At 47.3% G+C, this 8,799-nt stretch overlaps 1 pseudogene; it reads right to left on the bottom strand.

Moving 5' to 3' along the window:
• Positions 1-4,260: 4,260 nt before the first annotated feature.
• Positions 4,261-4,758, bottom strand: LOC120846945 (annotated as a pseudogene).
• Between the last annotated feature and the right edge of the window lie 4,041 nt (positions 4,759-8,799).

Raw genomic sequence — 8,799 nt, 5'->3', positions numbered from 1 at the left:
AACACCAGGCTTACTTAAGGTTTCTGAGCTCGAAAGGTAGCGAATTGTACCTTCCCCTCCAGCGTGCACACTTTTTTTTAATTTCTTCTTCTTGCAGTCGCACCCGATTATGGTTGTCCCAAGGTATTAGGTGCCATATCTCGGCTTGGTTTAATCGCAAGTTATAGCGAGCCAAAACCGGAAGGGCACGCAAACTCACACACGCAGACTAGACGCGCATCGTCATAGTGCCCTCTCTGGATCTGATTGGGTTAGGTGCGAATTACGCATTCCCCAAGAAATGCCGAGGGCCCTGATGTTATATTTCTTTTCTTGCTTCTCTTGATCATCGGGGGGGGGGGGGGGGGGGGGGGGGGGGCGCTTGTTTTATGGTTTTTGTTGTGTTCTGAAGGCATAGGGCATTCGCCGCCCTTCCTCTCACTGCTCCTCCACCGCGCAAACGTTTTTGCTTCCATTTTGTTTCTCTTCTTGCGCTCCCCACTTGCCCGAGATCATATTAGTCACAGGATAGCAAGCGGCGCTCTTCAAAGGATAGCGCCCTTTTTGTTTCTTGTAAACGGGCTTCCTGTACCCGGAGTAACTGTGTTCGCGAAGAGAAGTTCGGGCATCGATGCCTGGTGGAAGTTTTTCACAACCCAGCAAGGAGGTTAGAAGTACTAGGAGAGGGCACGTTGCAATATTGGTGAAGCCCAGTCATAAAAAGTTTAAACGACGTTGTGGCCAACATGACCGTAGATTTCTCCGGCTATTGGTGCGCGTGACATGTCACGTGTGAGATGGATGGTTGATTGTAGAAGGACTCCTTGCAGGCTTGCGCGCGCTCCGTCCGGTAGGTTTTATCAGATCGAAGGCTAGCCTGTGGTGTATTCTAGTACCCCACAGCTAGACGAAGGCTAGCTACGGTCACGTGATGTGGTCACGTTGGCGTGGTAAGTGAGGAGAGTAAGGAGGAAAATGAGAAAGAGGCGGGGCGTCAAGGGAGCGTGGCTTGTGGGGGCTACACGGCTGTCCTCATGCCCTCTCCTACGCTTCTATCCTCCTTGCAACCAAAAGTGAGGATACTTAAATTTCCTCTGCTGGTGCAAGCACGTGCAATGCCAAGCTTGTATGCACTATGAATATTAAAGCATGACCGCGTGTGCAGCATGTGCACTATCCATAGTGAGGAAAGCAGAAGTGCCCCTAGCGCGCTTCGCGAATATGCTCCGCTTGCGCAGCTGAGTATCGAAATGCTGCTCTCAAGGCGGTCATGTTGGATCCAACCTTCACCGCGGGAAGCAACCGTCGCTTCTACAGGAGACCCGGAGACTCCGACGGCGTGACTGTGAGGCGGCCTGCCGCGTCGGGCGGAGCAGAAAAAATGTAATGCGGCAACACGCGGCGCGTGCGCCGTCGTCCTGTCATTTGTCTCCTGTTTCTCTCTGCGCCCTCGGTAGAATCTAGTAGCGGGTGGAATGGTCGTCCCTTCGCAAGCCATAGCTGGGCGTCATAGTTTGGTTCGGGTTGCATCAAGATCAATTGGGGGCTAGTTGGTTGAACATCTAGACTGTGAATTTACAATCGCAAATGAGTAGGAAGAGAAGAAGGGGACAGGACAGAGCGCTTACTTACAACTGTCAATTTAATTAAAAGTTAATTTTGTTTTACTTAACACTTAATTTAATTAAGAGTTTATTTCTATCTTTGTCTTCTCCTTTTTCACTTCCACCTTGTCTTTCTCTACATGCTGTCTTACATTGACAGTTGTAAGTAAGCGCTCTGTCCCGTCCCATTCTTCTCTTCTTACTCATTTGCGCTTGTTGACTCGCAGTCAAGGTGGTCTGGGTTGCTCGAATATGTGCCGGTCGCGTATCACTCCACGAGCGCCGCAGACGCCTACAACGCGATCAGTGATGGTAATGACATTTCTGTAACGAAATTACAGTAATTAAATTTTTTTGGGGGTGATGAGTACTGCAATAAATTACATTTGTAGGCTGGTAATTTAGTAATTTCATGAATTACTTTCAAGCAGTTATTTTTAGAAGATTACTCATTACTTTTGAAATTACTTTTATCTCAATAAGAAAGTGCGTTTGTTAGCTTTAAGAAAAAAGAAAAAAAATATTATTTCCGTGGTGAAATGTCGTGAAAGAGACATCAGAGCGAATAAACGACGGCCTTCTGAGGATAAAGCCTCGTAATAAGAACTCGACAGATGAACGAAAGCGGGCTGGAAAGTTCAAGGAGGAAAACTTACGCGTAAAGGCATCGCTGGAAGGCCACGGCTCACAAACTCTAGTCAAGACAGATCCACGGTGTCACGTCATCACGAGGATACTATATTTCGTTCATCCCTAAGCTGACAGTGAGGTGGCAGCTACGAGCTCACCAGAACCAACAAACTACCTTCCTTTGATCACCTGAGCCGCCCCTTTCTCTGCATGTGGGTATCAACGAGAGCGTGGTTACGTTGCGAAAGATAGACGTGTGACTGTTCCTACGAGAACGTAGCTTCCACCGCATTGTCAGCTTAAGGATGAACGGCTTAAGGGCTACAGGGCGGAGGGCACGTCACCAGTGAGGTCAACACATTTTAAAACCAGAAAGACCGTCCACACACCTGCAACCGGGTAGGACCGGCTGAGACAAGACCGCTTTTCAAGCCTGTTGCGACGACTTAGGACCAGCTCCGCAGAACTGCTCCCCAGCCCTCACTGTTCTGTTCTTGAAAATCGATTGTTCGGTAACACGAACCCCAGTTCCCAAGTAGCGGTCCAGCCACCTGTAACTACAAGTCGGACTCACCAGACTCCTTGTTACTAGATCTACAAGCAATACACGACGCGATCATATCTGTCATCAATCTGCCAGACATCAAGGAAGTTCACATTTACACTGATATACACTGACTCGCTAAATTCAGTTAAGCATACTGAACCAAGTTACCCAGACGCTACAAATATGTCAGCAGATGCACATCCTATACCAAAAGACAACCACCAACATTAAAGTTCACTAGGCGCAGGGACATAGCCAGGGCCATTCAAACCTTTTGGCTGACTACCATGCCCCCCACACTCAGCCCTTACTTGACCTCCCACTCGCTTCCCTCCCTTCTGATCCCCGGTCCGACCTCATAGCCCGAAAAAACCTCCTCCGACGGGACACACGCGATTTAATCCACCCCTGCGTCTGCTGCCTTCCCCATAACCTTTCCCGGGTGGAGGAAGTTTCTCTCCGGAGGCTTCGGGCTGGGGCGACCCTAACACCATCCGTTACCTGCACCTTGGGACACGCACCTGCCGACCCGGGAACCTGCCCTAAGTGACCGCCCCTGTGGCTACGGCGGATGCTCATTATCTGCTGTGGCTCTGCTCCGGGAGCAAGACCGTCAGTGAGAAGATACTCAGCGAGGCTGGACTAAAGGGGTCATCCACACGATGACTACACCCAATGGGTGAATTACAACAAGTACTGCAAGTCGCTCCTGCAGGTTCTGCACGACGCTGGACTCCATTCCTTTTTTTAAACCTCCCATATAATGCCGCGTGACACATTGTAAGAATTAAATAAAAAGAAGAAGAAAGAAAGTAGCGGTCCCACGTCCGTCGCAACGTTGGTCCGTTGTGCACCGGCATCGCATCGTCCAACCTCAGGTACGTCGCCATATTGAGAATGACGTGTACATCTACTTCCTGTTATCTCTGCAAAACGTTTTTGGATCAACGTATTTGTAGCTTTTGGTGGCCACAGAAAACGGTGTTCATATTATTTTCTATTTTCAATATTGAATGTGTCTTATACCCGTGCCACACGCGCAACTCGAATGCCATTTACAACGAATGACATTTGTGTGATCGGCGAATCAGCAATCAATCAATCATTCAATCAATCAATCAATCAATCAATCAATCAATCAATCAATTGCTTTATTTATAGCCTTTAAGCCAACAGAGACGCTAGACAAAAAGCTGCCAGTGGCAGCTTGACAAGGTCTCGGGCCCGTCCCCAATTTGTCAGCAGGACATCCATTCAGAACACAAAAGGATATTACATGCAAAGGAAAGATACGCTGAGTAATCACTTCATGCATACAACTTCTAACAGCATTATACAAAAAGGAAAAAATTATTCGCAGAACTTGTGACAGATTGAAAAGCTACATATAGAAGAAAATTACGCAAAACAACACAAGGCGCACATACGCACAACTTCTAATGCAAAAATGCAAAATTTATACAAAGGTATGGGTATGCCCAAGAAATTTCACGGAACAATTCACAAGAAATGCATAAGTAATGATTTCCTTCCCATTTGATATATATCAATATTATTATTAAGAAGATGATTAAGTAATAAAGGTAGACGATATGTAGTGGACTGGTAAGTATAGTTAGTACGAGCTCGTGGTTACTATCCATTTTTCAGAAAGATGGGTGTTGAAACTACAAGGATGTTCGGAGAACTCCGACATCTTGCATAAAAGCGAAGCATGCTCAGGAGATGAAAAACGAAAGCTGTGCAGTAATCTATAGTCATGCATCTTATCAAGATTAATTATTTTATATTTGGCAAACAAAGGTTTGGTGTGAGCGAGAGAGTGCTCATTGGCAATATAACGAAGCATCTTTTTTTTTTGAAGTAAAGTAAGTTTTTTATGTTTATTTGTGTAGTTGTCCCCCAAACAAGATAGCAATAATTAATGTAAGACTGAAATAGTGAATAGTAGATTTGTAATTTCACGTTAACTGGGAAACTATTGCGGCAGTGTGACATAACTCCAACCATCCTAGACAGCTTCGTAACAAGATAATTGACATGACCATTCCACAAAAGGTGTTCAGAAAAAATTATTCCAAGTGTTTTATGTTGTTTCACTAAATCGATTGGTACGGTGCCTATTGTAATATTATGATTAATTGGCAGATCCCTGCTCTTTGGTCGAAAAACTATAGCTTTCGTTTTCTGGATGTTAATTTTAAGGTCATTCTTGTTGGACCATATAAGGACTTGGCTAAGAACATCATTTGCGTCTACGATTAATCTTTCAACACTCGTTTCGGCGAGAAATAGGCTGGTACTATCAGCGTATATTATATATTTATTTGTTTGTTCATATTTACAATATCATTAATATACACATTAAATAACATTGGCCCACGTATAATACCCTGGGGAACCCCACATTGTATGTTAATAAAAGGCGATGTATGACCATTGATCACAACAGATTGCTTACGGTGCTCCAAATAGGAATGTAAAAGGGACAGAGTTACACCACATATTCCATAACAGTATAGTTTATCAAGTAGTATTTTATGATTTCTGAAATCAAATGCCTCACTAAAATCTATAAATATACCAAGGGTAAACAACCGATTTTCCATATTTTTCAAAATAATTTCTTTTTGATGAAGCAATGCAGACTCAGGTGACTTTCCTTTGCGAAAACCATATTGAAAATCCGATATCACAGAATATTTAGCAAAGAACGAATCGAGGCGTTTTAAAATAATTGTTTCAAGCCCTTTGGAAAATATAGAAAGTATAGATATAGGCCTATAGTTTGTCGGTAGATTTTTATCTGCTCCTTTAAATATGACTGATACTTTAGCTAAATTCATTCTACTAGGAAACGTCCCCTGTGACAAGGCAAGGTTAAAAATATGCACCAGGCAAGAGGCGATGATATCTATAACAAATTTTACGGGTCTAGCTCAGGGTGTAAGATAGACAGGTGGGGAAACGGCCCATAGAAGCCTACCGCAGCGCCGTGACCGGATTGTGTACTCGTCTGCTTGCGGGTACCCCCGACTTGCAAGAGATGGCGCCGCGGCGAGAGGAAAAAAATCGGAATCGGATTTACGTGGAACTCTATGGGAGACTGCGCAAAATAAACCGAGAGCACGACAGTTTTTCATTAAAAATCCACAAAAAACCATCTCCGTCAGTTTAGCAGGTCGCCATCGGTCGCCCACCCGGAGTGAGAGTTCGCGGTGCTCCACATAGATGGCGCCACAGAAAAAGAGAAAACCGAGGGGGACACAATGCGGTCACTCATTTCGCTCTCGTTTCCCCACCTGTCTACCTTACACCCTGGACCAGATTGTGAATCATCTGTGTCGCAACTTCTACTATTGCTAAGACCCGTAAATATAGAACATACTTCGTGTTCATCAGTCGGTTCTAAAAAAATTGTGTCGTGCACTATATTTTGTATAAAACTGAAGGCATTAGCATTATTTGGCGGTGAGCTTAAGTTTACGAATACCGTATTGAAGTGTTCTGCTAGTGATGCCCCAGAAACGTTTTTCCCATCATCAGAAAGTTCACCAATAGCTTTACGCAGTGTACTACGGTGTAACACCTCATTTATGGATTTCCAAACTAATTCTGGTCGTTTTCTGCAATTTCAGTTAAAAAGCTGTGTATGATACTCCAGTTTAGCTTTCCGCAATTCAGATGTCAGGCGGTTACGAAATTGCTTGAAGATTATCGGTTTATCAGGATCTCTCGGCGTTAAAAAAGACTTATATAAACGATTCTTCTTTTTTTAACATTTCCAGGTGCAGAGGAGTGATCCAGGGCTTCCGAATATTTTTAGAGACTGTCTTTGTTAATAAGGGAACAATCTGTCGAGCGTGGAATTCGCCACACCCGGAGTGTCGCGCGCTTATTGGTCGTCCGCTCAAATGTCATTCGCTGTACATGATATTCGAGTTGCCCGTGTGGCACAGGTATATGGCCGACTATTGAATGCATTTGGTATGCATCAGTTTGAACGGCACGTGACCGTGGAAACAGGCCAACTGTTGACCTGCGGTTTTCGGGCGGAAAGAATACGAATTCCGAACCTCAAATTGTGTTCTGTGTAGCTTGATTCTCATAGGTAAACTAAAAAAAAAAAAGACATCGGCATGCATAAACACCCTGTCAGTGTCCCCTTAAAAGGGCCTTGCAACGATATTCGCTTGGAATGTTTTCTACTTCACACGAACTTACTGGCAGTAGTGGGACCCAAGTATATTCGCAGGCAACGCCACTGACCAAGAAACTCTTTTGTTGGGGTGTAATTGTATGGACAAAATCGAGCGTTTCTTTTAATCCTGCGCAAAACTTGATCACGTAGCTGTGACCTACCCCCCAGTGAATGTTACTTGTAAGATGAACCCCCCCCCCCCCCCCCCCCCGTGACGACAGTTGAATGCTGCTCATAGATTGGAAACCAGCATTGCGTGAGCGCTCAATCTGGGCTTGTGGTAATCAATAGTTCGACAAGCATTTGAGTAGTGGCCCGTGTCCAATATCTGCAACTACACCAATAAAATGCGTGGAACACAGCGCGTGTCCTGTGCTTTGCCAACCCCAGCGCGTGGCCATGATCAAGATTGGCGCCACATAACCAGCTCCAGATCACGTGGCCGCTTGTTCTGGCTGCGAGTTGAGGGGATACACGCTGCTCGTTTCAGAGCACAGCCCTTAGGCGCACGTTTCCGGCTTGAGCGGCGTCGCCGTCGGCGTAACCGCGCGGTGTATTATGGGTAAATTAATTCTAATTTAATCATTAAAGCATTAAATCTAGCGGAAAAATTTTCCTGCTAAATCTAGCGGAAAAATTTCCCCGCTAAATCTAGCGGAAAACGCTCCTCGCTAAATCTAACGGAAAAATTTCCCCGCTAAATTTAGCGAAAAAGTTTTCCCGCTAAATCTAGCGGAGAAGTTTTACCGCTAAATCTAGCAGAACATTTTTTTCTGGGTGGTCACGTGACCTCAGGGGGTCATGTGACCACACCCCCAGGGCACGTGACCCCACTCCCCGGTCACGTGACCACACCCCCAGGTCACGTGACCCCCAGGTCACGTGACCCCCCAAGGTCACGTGACCCCCCCCCCCCCCCGAGAGCACGTGACCCTAAGTACCCCTCCCTCCTCCTCAATAGCTGCGCTCTAATTCGGCGTTACAGGGAGTTGTAAACGGCTTTCATTTTAAGAGCGCAGCTCTTAGGGGCCCGTTTCCAGCCTGAGCGGCGTCGGCGTCGCCGTCGGCGTCGGCGTAACCGCGCCCCTCCCTCTCCTCCTCCCCCCCCTCCTCCTCCCCCTCCTCCTCCCCTCCTCCTCCTCTCCTCCTCCTCCCCTCCTCCTCCTCCCCTCCTTCTCCTCCTCCTCCCCTCATTGTGTAGTATGGTCCGGGCGGGTCACATGACCTCGGGGGGAGGGGGTCACATGACCCGTTTCCAGCCTGTGCGGCGTCGGCGTCGGCGTCGGCGTCGCCCCTCCCCCTCCTCCCCCTCCGTTCCTCCTCCTCCCCCTGCCGAAGTCACGTGACGGCCCGCCCAAGGTCATGTGATCTTGTCCCCTCGAGGTCACGTGACCCCCCGGACCTCTGCCCTCCTCCTGCTCCCCCTCCTCCTCCTCCCCTCATTGTCTAGTATGGTCCGGGAGGGTCACGTGACCTCGGGGGGAGGGGGTCACATGACTTCAGCGGGGGGTCACGTGGCCTCGGGAGGGTCACGTGATCACCCCCTCCCCTCCCCCCCCCCCCCCCCCCGAGATCACGTGGCCCCCGCGCGGGGAAGAGGAGAACGCAGGGGAGCAGGGAGGATGAGCAGGGCGGACGAATCCGAATTTTCATTTCTCCGAAAAATTATTTTAAAAGACTCTTATCTCTTATCCCTCGGCCGGCTTCGGCTTTCCTGCTGCACGGTTGAAAAACCCTGCAGCAGGCATGATCACGAGGGAGGAGGAGGAATATACCCTCCACTCCTCCTCCTCAAGTGCTGCGCTCCAATTCGGCGTTACAGGAAGTTGTAAACGGCT

The sequence above is a fragment of the Ixodes scapularis genome, unplaced genomic scaffold, assembly GCF_016920785.2.
Source record: "Ixodes scapularis isolate PalLabHiFi unplaced genomic scaffold, ASM1692078v2 ptg001563l_1___fragment_2___debris__unscaffolded, whole genome shotgun sequence".
NCBI classification, from domain to species: domain Eukaryota; kingdom Metazoa; phylum Arthropoda; class Arachnida; order Ixodida; family Ixodidae; genus Ixodes; species Ixodes scapularis.
Note: the sequence above shows the minus strand (reverse complement) of the source record. Positions and strands in the feature narration are given on the sequence as shown.